This window comes from Aphis gossypii, chromosome 2 (assembly GCF_020184175.1).
Source record: "Aphis gossypii isolate Hap1 chromosome 2, ASM2018417v2, whole genome shotgun sequence".
NCBI lineage: Eukaryota > Metazoa > Arthropoda > Insecta > Hemiptera > Aphididae > Aphis > Aphis gossypii.
Window position 1 is genome coordinate 40,904,653 of NC_065531.1, and position 15,187 is coordinate 40,919,839.

Consider the following 15,187-nt stretch of genomic DNA (forward strand, 5'->3'; position numbering starts at 1 on the left):
TTATAACCTCCCATATGCTCACCATTATCGAACATACCATATGGCGTATACATATTATAAATTCGGTGAATACTGGTATTATCAAATTAATTATAGATTGTATAATTTTAGATAAATGTTCAATTAAAAATATATACAATTTCGAATTTGGTCAATATTTTAATTTCCAATGCTTAAAAAAAACAATCATGACTATCAGTAGTCAAATAGATCTTTTTTTTCAATATATTAATGTAACTGATATAAAATATAACTTATTACGAAAAACCTAGTATTAAGCTTTAAGATCTTTGACAAAAAAACAAAAACAAAAAATTCTTCAGATTTCTCTCTGATTTTTATTAGATTTTTCTAATAAAAAAAGAAGTTGAATTCATTTCATACAAGAAACCACCGATAAATTTAAAAGTTAAAATAAATTCCTTGCTCCAAAATGTAATGATAGACATAAGAAAAAACCACAAAAATATAAATCCGAAATATACTATTATTGATTATATCACAATAATACTTTTCTAATTATAAAATAAGATAACGATTATTTTTAATTCGATCATTCTAAACAAGGAAGAACACTATACCTAGGTTATCTATGTATTATATCCATATACATATAAATCTATAACATCTTGTACTTGAAGACTTTTTATTCCAAAAAAGATACAATCAAAACAACGGCGCTTAACATTGTTTTGGTAGAAGATTAAGCTTGTTGTATAGTTGTGCTACAATTGTTATTTATAAGTAACGATAATATATTCATATTTAAAAAACACTTATGGAGTTCGATTAAAATTGTGATTACTTATAGTTTTTGAAATTGTCAACAGACAACAATTCGTCGTGGTTTTTCCAATATACATATTTGGGAAAACGGGCAATTACTATTGTTAAAAGTGTCAACTCGAATATTAATCGGTATAATACCTAGTTTAAATTTCAGAAACGCTCATCAACTTATTGATTCTCTAAAAAGGTGGCTATAAATTTTAAGTTTTTTTTTTAGAAAATTTGAATACTTACACACTATATAATAATATTTTATTCTTATCGTTCTGAATTTCAACTATGATTCTAATTTATGTAAGTAACAATATTAAAAACTATTTGCACTTATATAGCTAGATTTAGTTGAAACATGTGTTCAGTTAGTCGTTTTTAATAAAATAAAGTGGTTGCCCCGAATTGGCCGAATTAAAACAATTGAATCCAAAATGAACCTGTTAAAATATTTTTAACGATGTACAAGACAATATAAATAAAAGATAATTTTAAATTCTCATAATTTAATAAAATATATATTTTTTTTTTTGTAGTTTAAACAACATAAAAAATTGATAAATCCTCTTACTGTAGTCAAACGTTGTCAATCTTCTTGGATTAAAAATGTATACAAAAATGAAGTGTTTGTTTTTGCTTTCGGTGAAAAAAATATTTTGGTTGGTTAAAAAAAATGTATATTATGAATTAACTTATTTTATTAAAAATTATGTGCATTACTTAGTATGTATTTTTAGACACTAAATAATTGTATATCTAAACCGAACTCTTATTTTTATTTTAAATACACATCAATATCATGTATACATGTTTTTCAACTGTATGACTAAATTATATTATTATTAATTAAATTATAGATTTAAATTTTAAATAATATTCCTGATTTAAAAAAAAACTAACTACGACAGTTAAATAAACTTAATATTAATACATTTGTTATCAAAAACTTCTAAAAATGTTAATAAAGATAAATACTTGGGGTTAGTAGCTGTGTTAGAAAAAAAACAAACAATAATAATTAAGAAACAACCGATATAAAAAGGATAATTATTATTTGACTATATGTGAGTGGTTTTATAATTATTTATCGAACATGTACATCCTTTATTAATATTTTTTAATATGAAACCCACAATACAAAATCATGAAATCTCATACATCCCAATCGAAATAACTCACTTAAATAATCTAAAATGTGTGTGCCAGAGACGTTTAAATATTGATACATTGAATAGAAATAAATAATTATACTCAACGCCAAAATATACCTATATTCCTAGAACCATAATTATATGTCAATTTTATTTCAGTGAGAACCCTACAATATCGTAATGAAATTGACGTAACCTCCATCAATGTAGTTTAATAGTGTACATTATTTGTATAGTAATTTTGGTAAAAATATTATAAATGATGGAATATTGTACCTATGGTTAATATATATTATATTATACTTGTATTTCCATATTGTATAGTATTATATTAATGACAACACGATGCCAAATTTAAACGCTAAAATTGTACTAAAAATCATCAATAAAAACAATAAAATGAAAATTAATAATATATTATATAAATATAATAATTAAAATATTATCACATATTATTTTTGAAGTTAATTTGAAAAAAAAGAATCTTATAAATTTGGAAAACTGATAGAAAATAAATACATTGTGTAAAATGTAATACTATATAATATGTGGACTTAAATTTAATTAAAATAAAAATATGAAGATTAAAACCAAAAACACTTTTAAGATTATGTGTTAACCGTAAACTATATACTTCAAAAGAAACATTAAATAGTGTAGGTAAGCCTTTTAAACGATGACTACAAGTAATCTGTTTTGCAAGTAATTATATAAAATCCACAAAGGCTACAGAGTCTGGCTATATTATATGTTTCTTATCTATTTTCAATAATCGTAGAGACTAATAATACTTAGTTTATTAATATGTTACCATTATATACAATATATATATAAAATAAATATATACAAAAATTACTCTATCTAGCAAAATTAGAATCGAAAATTCTATGCTGGCTGTGATTTATAAAAATAAACTAAATACATTTTTTGAAATTATGTAAGTTTTCCTTGTGCTTAAAAAACGAACATTAAAAAATTACCTCTTAAAAGTATCATTCATATAAGATTTTCTATCCTTATAAAGGGAGTAAATAAAATTTTGTAACATTCTTTCCCAAAAAAATGTCTTGTTATAGAATGTAAACTAATTTAAAAATCAATACATTCTTATATTGTGCGTTGCTTGGGAGCGAAATATTATTATTTTTCAAGTTTTGACCTCACAATAAAATTAATAATACCTATATAAAAAACTATAATTTAATTTAGTAAGATATGAAAATATTTATTGTGATTTAAATAGGTAAACAGTTTGGATTTTCTGGAACTTAACTCTAAGTAAATATCAGTCAGGATAGAATCAACTATAAAACAGTTCACAATACGTGGTTTTATTAGACACTTCAATATTAATTACACCATTATAAATTGTTAATTCAATAGCTAAATTCTACACTGTACCTCACTTGAAAACAAACTTAGTGACATAGTTTAACTATGGTTATCAGTTATTACATATATTTTGTATAATAAATGTTTCCTGTGTTATAATCATTAAATGCTGAGAACTATCCATTGATAATCATGAAAAATTCATATTATAAGTTTTCGCATCGTAAAAGTATTAATAATCACAGATGTATTTATGTAAGCACAAGGAATACGTTTAAAATATATTTTTATTAGAAAAAATTGTTGATGAAACTATTATTTAATTATATAAGCTTCATAAAAAACCTTAAAATTTAATTCATAACAAATATCTAACGTACAGCAAATAAAATAATATTATACATTATTATTATATACTTACTTATTATATTTACATGTGACCAATATTTTAAGCTTATGCGAACAACAACAAAACTATGCGTTTTATAATTAAAATCGATTAAATAAATATAAATGTATCCTTTAAAGCTAAATAATATTCTCTTGGTATATTTTTACTGTTTTAATCTAACTAATACATTTTAACTACAAAATTAAACATAACTCTAGGTATACACAAACAAAATTCTTTCTAGTCGTCGTTGCCCTATATGAGTAGTGAGTACTAGTACTTGTTAATAATATATTAAATTATAGCTAAATGATGTAAAAATGTAATTAACCTTTAGACCTTGACCATTTGTCCAATTATAATAAATTTTAATACGTTAGTTAAAAAAAATTAGAAAGGAATAACACACCAATGTATGTAGAAAAAATCAAAAGATGGTAAGTTTCGTACGTGTTAGGTTTAGTTCGTAACTTACATTGAAAATTTAGCTGAAAGCTTGTGTAATATTTAAATGATAATATAAAGAAAAATAATACTGATGATAACGAATAAATGAAATCTAATTTTAGTTTATTATAAATTTATAACTATAATATAGGTATTTATTAATTAATGGAGGATCAGCTGCAATTTTCTTGTAAATATTTATCAATTTGTAAAATAATAATAATAATAATAATAAGTAAAAATAGTCATGATTATATTAATGTATTCATTCCAAATGGAAAGGTATTTTAAGAAAAAGGTTTGAAGATATACCTAGAAATCTTACCTAGCTTCTGAGGACTGGGAAGTGTGTGAATTGTATATCATTTTCTCTGCACTAGGTAGTACTCACTAGTACTTAATATACTAGATTTATAAAATATTGAATATGTATAGAAAAATGTAAACACATAATAGGAAATAATAAATAGCTGTTGGTGCTTACAGACATGAACAAAATAAATTTATCTATGTAATGCTTATATTATATGAAAAAAAAAAATAAAAAAATACAAAAGATAAAAATTTTAAACATACCTAAAGTATTTTGACATTTAAATTTATATAGTTGTAAGAATACTTACAGTAAAAAAAAATGTGAGGAACATATATAATTATTTTTTTTATTATTATTCATTAATAAGCTTTGACAACTATAGTCATTCGTTATGGAATAGATTTGTTTCTTTTTACGATAGGTATACAGTATAGTAGGCTTTTGGAACACTTGTTCTCATATTCTGTGAGAAGCACTCATTATACATAAGCTTCGGCACTAAGAACAGGTGGTTACCCGTTCGATAAATAGCAACGTTGAACGGTGCAGATTAACCATAACCACCATTCAGTGACTGGGATCAAACACTATGTCACACTACCATGTTCTATATAACTACACACAAGTACATGTAAAAAGTAACAAAAACAAAAATACAATAAATCAACGAGCATAATTATATTGAAGAATCCAATTATCTTAATATTATTATAATTTTTAGCATATAATTATTTTACTAGGTATGTTTTTTTATTGAGTACTCACTTTATAATTTAGGATTTTAGAACAAATAGTTTTCTTTTTCAACTAGCACTTTTTTTTGTCGCTACGAATACCACCTCATAGTTTTTTTTTAATTGATTACTTTTTGAACATAAATTGTTTTTTTATACTTTAGAGTCGATAATAAATAAGTTTGAATGTTTGAATTTGAATAAACAACCATAAAAAGTTTTACTTTCGTCTCTTATATTATGTACACTTAATAAACAGAATAGTTTGTATTATGATTTAATTAATGGTTAAACTAGTTAGTGAATAGAAATCTCGTAAGGAGAAAGACATTTCTATAAAAATGTAAATCAGATGGACCCGTTAAAAGTTTAAATAAACTACACCCACGTAATACATTTAATACAAATTGTAAACAATATTTATAGTATCCAATGGTAAAAATACTAAAAATGTTATTTATGTACATTTTTAGAATTATTTTGTTCTAAATATTATTAACTTGAGTACTAGGATTCGTTTAAAATAAAAATAATTATATGGATTATTATAATATATCAACAAACATTTCTATAATCGTTTTTTTCGAAGTTAACATACCTATTATATTTGTAACCATAGTTATTAATAAATTATTTTATTTTCTTAAAATTAAATTTGATGTCCAGTAAATATTTTATAAATATTTGAAGGCCGTTTTAAATAAGTTAAAGGTATATTTTTAACTTTACTAGGTAGGTCATTATAGAAATTAAAATTTCAAATCAAAACCAATCATCAAGTATTAATGTGTAATCACAGTATTTTTTTCAAGTATTTACCTCGAGTTCATGACTGTTGTATAAAATTATGCATTACTATTAAGATAATACTTATAATTTGATTGGTCATTTAACCCATAAAAAGTTTGAGAATAAATTACAAATATATGATAATCATTATTATTTATTTTTGAATCAATCTTGTAACATACCTATGCTCAAATTTTATGGCCACGGTAATATCATGGCGAATTTCCTTATCAGCTGCAATGCTGAAGTGTTTCTGTCACGCAATGTGTTTTTAAATCCCAGATTCATCATCTCCGAGATCGTGTTAACAATGCTCTTTCTTCCTCCAAAATATGAATACCTGTTACATAGATTACAATCACTTATTGTGAATTTAATAATAGTTTATTTATAACCGAAACATAAAATATACATTATGATACAATGATAGGTACATAAAAGTATAAAACTAGGTATTTTAAAATTACAAAATATGATTGGATGATATTAAGTTAAGCTTACACAGTTATATAAATAATTATTTATACCTGAAATATTTCTATACAAAGAAATATACAAGTTAAAAATAATAATATGCATTACATTTCTCAATACATTTATATTTTTCTAAAATAATGTTATATTTTAGGTTTTCATAAAATTGTTATAATCACAAAAAAACAATATTAAATTTGATTAATTGTATTAATTTAATGATCAAAAATTAACGTTTTTGATATTATTATAAATATATAACGAAACTAAAAGAAAATACTATTTTTGTCTTAAGTCTCATATAACTTTAACGGACTAAAAACTATTAATTCAAATTTGTGTTTGTCGGTTAATCTCAATGATCCTTGCACAACCTAACAGATAAATTATATTGTCTTGAGTTGGGTTTTTCACATTATTTTTTTAGTTTAATAAAATGATTATAAATAATTTGAATATACATAACACATAGATTTTATCAAAACATTTTATAATTAAACTAAACTAAAAATTATAATATTTTATTTTGTCACCTAGTAGCTTATTTTTATATTACACTTAAATTACCGATCATTAATATTAAAACATAAACTCCATTAAAATACATGCAAATATAATGTTTTTATTATTCAAGAAAATATAAATAATATAAATCTACCATCAATATTTAGAGCATAGCAACAGAATATTATTTTCATTTTCATATTTTCAAGAAATTACAATTTATCAATAGATAACCGTTTAATTACTCAATTTTATTAAACGTAATTATTTCATGTTAAAATAGAAATTTAGTATTTAACAGCTACGTACACTGTACAACATCTAAAAGACAGGACGTCATTAGTATTACATTCTGGGACAGAAAATATATAAATTATGATAAATCGAGATCAACATGTTTGTATTATTAAAGCCTTGTCAACTGGGGACAGAATTATAATATGGTTAACTTATATCAACAATTAAAAAATAAAGAAAATAATAATTTTAAAATTTACAAAGTTAGATAAATAAATTTGTTAAATATTTTAAGAAACGAATAATTAATTTATGAATAAAAATAATACAATTGTATTATGATAAAAATATTTCAATGTTAGTAAAGTGTATAAAGCATAACTTTAAAGTAAATTTAACTTCAAATTCTTAAAAATAAAAAATCTCAGTAAATATAAAAAAACTCCATGAGTTGCAAAACACTAAAATATGATTTACCTGTATTAGTATTACTTTACATTTTAACGTAGTAAAACCGTTGGTTCGTTAAAACAAAAAATATGTAGGAGAAATTCAAAGTTTTAACAACAATTTTAATAACGACGAGTGCTTACATTTTTGCACAATTTTCTTCGCAGTTTTCACGATTTCTTTTTATAAATAAAACGGTAAAAATTCAAAAAATGATCTGTTTAAAAAATAGTCTGTACTCAACTTTTAATCATTCTATAGAAATATTATATGAAAGATTATAAGTTTTTCATAAAACCGGTGTGTTTAATAGAAAACTCACGTTTTTGAAGCTTGAACTTTAAAATAATATTATTAAATATTATATTAAAATCATACTTATGCTCTATTTTTTTATATATATATATGTAAAACACTGATTTGAATGTATATATTAAATAATATTAAATAATCTATCTTATTTATATTTTGTAACTATAGATTATAGACATTAAACATTTAGAAAGTGTGCAACATTTTGTTAGCATTCATGTTAATATTTACATAAAAAAAAAAAAAAAACAAGTTAAGAAACTCTAATGTTCTGAATTTATTATAACTATCTTAATAAAATATACAATTCTAAAAACAATCGCATACAATTAATGTTTGTTAGAAACTAAATTAAGATTTACATTCTAGATGTATTCATCTTATCATAAGTAAAATCTATTTTTAATGTTTTAATATTTTAAATTGTAATTTATAACATACTTTAATATTTAATACATTTAACATACATAATTTATACTCATCGAATGTTGTTAGTACTTAATTCATACATAGGAAAAAAAGACTTGACCGATTATAACTGTGTAGTTCTTACATTAAATTTATAAATTTGTTAGATATCTACTTATGTGATTATTAATTTATTAAAATAAAATATTCGCTATATTATAATAATAGCTAAAATAGTAAATTGTAATAAATAATACATAATATATTACATTATAATGCATATTGTACAGTGAAACTTGTGTAATAATATGGAAATGGTTGGAATCGGATATTTTTCCATTTTAGGAAGGTTTCCATTTAATACAGGAAACAAAAAAAATAATAATTCAATTAAATAAAAAAATATTAAGTAAATGTGTTTTTTATAATTGCATATTATTATTTTTTATATTATATTGATTATTAAATTCCACCTACTTTTTATTATATATACATAATTACATACTTTTTCAAAGTTCTTCCAATATGTTTTCTTTAGATAAATCGGTACATTATTGGATATTTTATATCTCAGTAATATAAAATAAATAAAAACTATCATTTAAAAGTGGTACCAGGTCTAAATTCTAATTTTTCTATAGATAATCTATACAGTTATTTGTTATGCATTCATAATAACAGTACAACTATAGCATATACTTATCGATAAAATAAATTTATTGCAACGAAGTTACCTATATAATTTATATGGTAGATTATATTCATTGTCTGATAATTTTAAAATATACCATGTTCAATTTCCACAATTTACAACAGGTGCATAACAAAATATCGTTTCCATCTTATTCGGGGAACGGTGTATTTAAAAATACATTAGGTTCAGCGGGACTGTAACAATTTTCCGTAAAGGTCAGGTTTTCACCTTCTTTAAGTTCCATATTACACAGATTTTACTGTATTATTTTATTTTATTTTTTTTTTTTTTTTTGAAACAAATATTTCCTAAATATTCAATACACCTAAAACATGCTAAGTTTTTGTAACTTAATTGCATATTATAATTATTTTTCTAATCAAATTTTTTTTAAGTACAAATAAAAATATATTCGAAACCTACTATTGTAACTTTATTAATTAATTACTTCACACAATATGTAACAACCTAATTATTATTTTATAATATCTTGAAATATTTCATACTTACACAGATCTGTAAAATTATACGGAAAATTTTAAATAAAGATATATCATAATGAACTCGAAATATTATTATTCTCTTGCTGAGTGTACATTTTTTTGTTACGGATAAATATGATTGTTTTAATGGGAATTTTCGGTAATATGGCTGACTTTTGTTAGTCGTATATATTATACGAGATTCTATAGTCAAAAGTTTCTCTGTTGTATATATATTTTATATTCAACTTACTGACGGTTTGCTTTTATTTTAATTAAATAACTAAGATTATTTTAAGATTTAAGCTGGTTTTGCTTAAGAGCCGGATTAAGTCAGCTAACTTTAGTTAATTGCAATATATGAGTTCTCTTTATTCCAGTGCTTAAAAAAAACTAAAATATTTTATATTACTTAAGAATATGTTATTATTAAGCTATATTTTTTATAACATATGAAATATAGATTTTGAATGAAATATTATACAAAATAATACCTTTTTAAAAAAAAAAAAAAATATATTATAAAAATAGTTTTCTACTTATTTTTTTTTTCCATTTTCTAATTTAATTATTACAAAAAAAACTGTTTTAACTAAGCTAATTTAACTTACTTAATAAAGTAATTATATTATATACATTTTTTACTTGGTTTTCAATAACTTGACTTATGGTTCACAATAGAAATATAATCTGTAGTGACATGATATGATAGTGAAATAGCGTAGGTATTCTTAATTTATTATAAGTCAACAAAAATAGAAAAATTAAACAATTAAATTTATACATGTATAGATATATGTGTCGAAATATAATTCTTATAATTTGTCAAATAAAGAAATGAATTATTAAATAAAGTAAAATACGACGAATTAATTTTAAAAGTGAATAAAGTGAAAATTAAAACAACCAAGAAACCGCAGATGATTAAAAATTAATTAAAAAATACGATGTTGTAAATATATCAGGGATTGAAAAGTTAATAGTACCAGTATCCGAAGGTAATTTAATTAAGTATTATGTAAGTATTATGCTTACAACCGACTATTTCAACTTGAATATGGAGGTAGAAACCGTATGGAGTATGAATTGAACTTGAAATATTAAATACAACAAATGAGACTATAATTATATTTTTAAATTTATAGGACCAGTGTCAATAAAAAAGGTGGTACAATAAAAAAAGGTTTAGTTGTAAAACCTATACTTTCATCAAAATTAAACTCTCGCTGTCAAGTTTATTTAATATATATGCAATCTCATTATGATTGCAATTATAATTTTAAGATAGCTTATCAAAATCACCTAACGAAGTTCATAATTTTCAGACCTTCTTATTATTAGGCAACTAATATTTGAAGCGTCTATTTTAAGTTTTTTTTATTATTATTTAAGTACCTAGTTAAATGTTTCGTTTACGTTTTAATATATTAAATATGTAACTTACAGTGCCCAAATCTAATTAAGAAATGTATAGGTACTAGACACGGACAATGTTAAGTTATTCCAATTTTACTCTCAAAAATCGAGTACTATGCTAAATTTCCGGCTTTCTACTTTTCCCATATCATATATACATTCCTTAGTACTTATCTAGCTATCTCGATGAGAGAAATTTAAGTGGAGAAAATGGGCGATCACTTATTAAATATCATAAAGTTGAGGAATTATGTCAGTTTTTTTAATGTGAAAATAATTTAAATTAATTATTGTAATTGTTATTTAGAAAATAATAATATAGATGATTAACAAAATATTAATCATCTAATTATTAGCAGACATAGTATTATGATAATACCCATATATTATAATTAATATGATTACTCAAATATCATAAAGTTGTCAAATCATTTTTTATTATAGTTTTATTATACACACAATAAAAAGATTTAAAGTTTTGTTGTAGTATTTTATACATTTTCCAATCTCGGTGGATGTATACGAGTAAATAATATTTATATTTAAATTAAACAAAACATTTAGTTTTACCTACAATACGTTATATCTCTCGACCAATTATATATTATTTGTGTGTGGGTACCTACTATTTTAATAGTTTTTTTTTAACTTTTAACCCTAAATTTCTATTATTCTATTTCTATAATTTATAATAATTGTATATATTTTAAAATAACAATTGATTTGTTAACAAGGTAAGCCCTAATGTATTATAGAGTAAACCAATACAAATATATAAAAAAAAAAAATGTAAATAATCGAGCAGTCGGAAATAATTGAGCTTTTATTTACCTGTTTTTGTATTAAGTATTTTTTTACATTTTATTTCCTGAGTATTGAACCACAAATAAGTGCATATTTTGAAGGGTACCAGAAATTTTTTCGCAAACGAATAACATAAAAATATACGAATATACAATATTTTAGAGCAGGATTCGAGAATGGCGGACCGCAGACCAAATTCGGCCCTTGTAATAGGAAATATTAAATGGATCGCCAAAAATATTTTTTTCAATGCTAGTTTTCTACACATAATGGATGTTTAATCTATTTCTATGATGTATTTAAAGATAACGATGGTGTTAATTGTTTATTGCTATTTACAATAATAGGTAGGAAACACGAAAATTATTAACTATAATATTTATGTTTTATCTGGTCCTCATTTTTTTTTTTTTTTTTATCATTTGAACCTCTTTAAAATTTAATAACTGACCCTTAGTTTTAGAATAAATTTCGTTATAGAGTAAAATTGTATATAATTCTGTTGGGCGTATAGTTATTATAAATCAATCTTTTGGGTATTATAAATTCCAATATAGGTACTTAATATAATATGGTTTTCTTTGTAGATCGTTTTATATATATCGCATTATCGCGATATTTCATAATCTAAAGTCTTTGTAAATTATGCTTTTTGCTATTTTTATCCATTTCATTTAGTGACAATTTATAGCCATTGTTGAAACTGATAATTCTATATAATTTAACATTGGATAATTTATTACCTTAAGCGTCGCTTTGAGTAAGGTTTCGTAGAGGCTACAGTTGTATGAAAAATTATATATTCTATGTATAATATTTATTATTTTATTAAAATATATTGGTCCAATTACCGTTATACCTTATCGAAAAAAGGTTCATTGTGATCTTTGGCACCCAAATAAGCATAATTAAATTTAGCACAATCATCTGCACCGCCTAATCGAATAATTAAATCCACAAATTTATATACAAAAATATTATAATAAATAGTCTAAGAATTTTAAATTATTTCTTAACAGATATCTCATAATATAATAATATTTCGATGTATTTTTATTATTAATGCATTTTAATAATAAAATTATTTTAACACGGCGTCATAGATAGGCTATTTGGGTACACCGCCGTCGAGGTTCCATTTTCCAAGTATCTTACGTAGCTTATTATTATCATAATTATTTTTTAATCACTGACAACGTTTTGCATCATATTTTACGCATTTCGTGTGTTTACTAGTTCGTGCTTCTTATTAACGCCACGTAAGCCGGTATTGTAAATATTTATCTTTTTGTCGTCAACACGACATCGAATACGTCAAAGTTTTATCTATGCTCATTTAAATGTGTAAAGTTTTTCGTATCAACACGTCAAGAACAGAATAGTTTAATAAATACATACCTATTATATTATATACTTCATTTCTTAACATGATTGATATTCTTTGTTGGCTATAAACATATAATAATATTTAGTAAAAATAATAAAATACCGGCGATAATCTCAATGGTGTTACTAAATTAATGGCTTTCGATTATTTTATCATACGAATATTGAGTTATCATAGTTGATCCCATTCCGTATTTTACTTTTGCCGAACGCCAATTTAACTTTCATCGGAATCGTTAAACGGTTTATCTAAATCAAATAATTTATCCAACTGACTTGAATGTAAATAGTAAATACAACAGTTTTTATAACATTATAATCGATTTGATGGTTAGAATGTATATTATAATGCAATAGTATTATTTAAAATTAAATTTAAAAAATACTTAAAAACTAAAATATTGAAAAGAATGCTAAACTTTTAATTGTACCTTTATTCAAGTCCATATTTTTCCATTATATTTTATCTACAAAAACAACTAACTAATTCTTTGAAAGTATAATAATAGTAAGAATAGTAAGATATGTATTGTTTTGATATTAAACAGCATTACGATTCGTACTTGTAGTAAAATTACTACATACAGCTTAATAGCTTAAAATGGTTAGGCAGATTAAATATTACTAAATTAATTGTTGATAAACGTGCATTATAATATATAGATTTTATATAATGCTTATGGTTTTAAACATCTACATATGCAGTATTGAGAATTATCTAAAACCTAGATTCTAGACAATTTTATAGGAATAAAAATATTTATCACTTTTCTACTAAGATAAAATATACTACCTTTATATCTACCCAATTTCCAAAAAAAATATTTTCTGAGATTAATGATTTTCAGTTTTATTATTTAGGCATTTAGTTTTATTATTTATTTATTTTAGATTTTTCTAATTTATTCAGTTATATTTGCATGTATGAATGTATTACGTATATTTAACTATAGTTATTTTTTAGTCAATTATTCATTATATGTAAACACCGTTTGGTAATCTTATAATATACAAACCATAATAATATATACACGTTTTAAATTGTATGATCTGTATTTTATCCAACTAATTTGGTTATTTTTTTCTCTATTTTTTGAATATATTTCTTTTTATGTAAAATGTCAACAATGATATTATTGTTACACTTAAATAACAAATACTTAACAACTCGTAATTCACTTTATTTTAATTCTTCTTTAATAAAAATAGCCGTCGTTTATAACAAGACGTGTATGTACGTGTGCGCGTGCCGTGATATGCATGGTATACGTAAATTAAAGTGGCGCTTCTGTATATTTCAATTTTACATTGAAAATACGTACAACTTTATATCAAATTATCTTCAAGGTACTCCGTATAATTACAACCACGTGGGATCGTATCTTGTATAATATTTTATATTATAGCAAAGAAAGAAAAATTGGACTCTAACGAAATTGCATCTACGATATCGTCTTATTTTCTTTGTTTTTGTTTTGTTTTGTTTTTTTTTTTTTTTTTATCGCATCTTTAAACGAATCCGTTGTGCTCGTGTCAGCTAACTGTCACGTCTTGAACATGGTCTCGCAGGTTTTCTAATTTATTTATTTTTTACCATGTTGTTTTATTTGCCATCGAAATGTCCTTCTCCGAAATTGCATGTAACGTATTGGTCGCTCCGACATATATATTCATCGAATGTGCCAATTTGACAGGATTTATCGGTTGCGTGTTTTTAAATATTAGTGTAACGACGACAATTATGAATTATTTGGCGTGAGGACACGAATGCGCTTTATGTATAATTGCATTTTATTCCCTTGCCAGGTACAATAAAAGTTATTATGTAACATGAAGGCAAAATCAGCAGTATACATGAAATATATTCTCAAAAAAAAAAAATAATAAATATGCATGTTGTTAAATTTGTAATAATTATTAAAACATTTGCATGCTATAACATCGATTTAATTAACACAGTATTTATGGTAGATTTAAATAATAGATTTATTTATCTTTATAATATTTCAAATAATCTAATATAACTATATACCACAATTCAACCATTAATAGCAGCTGTTGTTGAGTCGCCAAATACTGT

The 15,187-nt window shown here is 23.0% G+C and overlaps 1 protein-coding gene across 5 annotated transcripts in view; it reads right to left on the reverse strand.

Annotated features, from left to right (window-relative positions):
* Positions 1-15,187, reverse strand: part of LOC114120983 (octopamine receptor-like) — a 172,476-nt gene that overhangs the window by 133,935 nt on the left and 23,354 nt on the right. For all 5 annotated transcript variants that reach the window (XM_050201014.1, XM_050201015.1, XM_050201017.1 and 2 more), the window contains exon 2: positions 6,123-6,280. The gene's annotated coding sequence lies outside the window, so the exon portion shown is untranslated. The remainder of the gene's footprint in view (positions 1-6,122; positions 6,281-15,187) is intronic.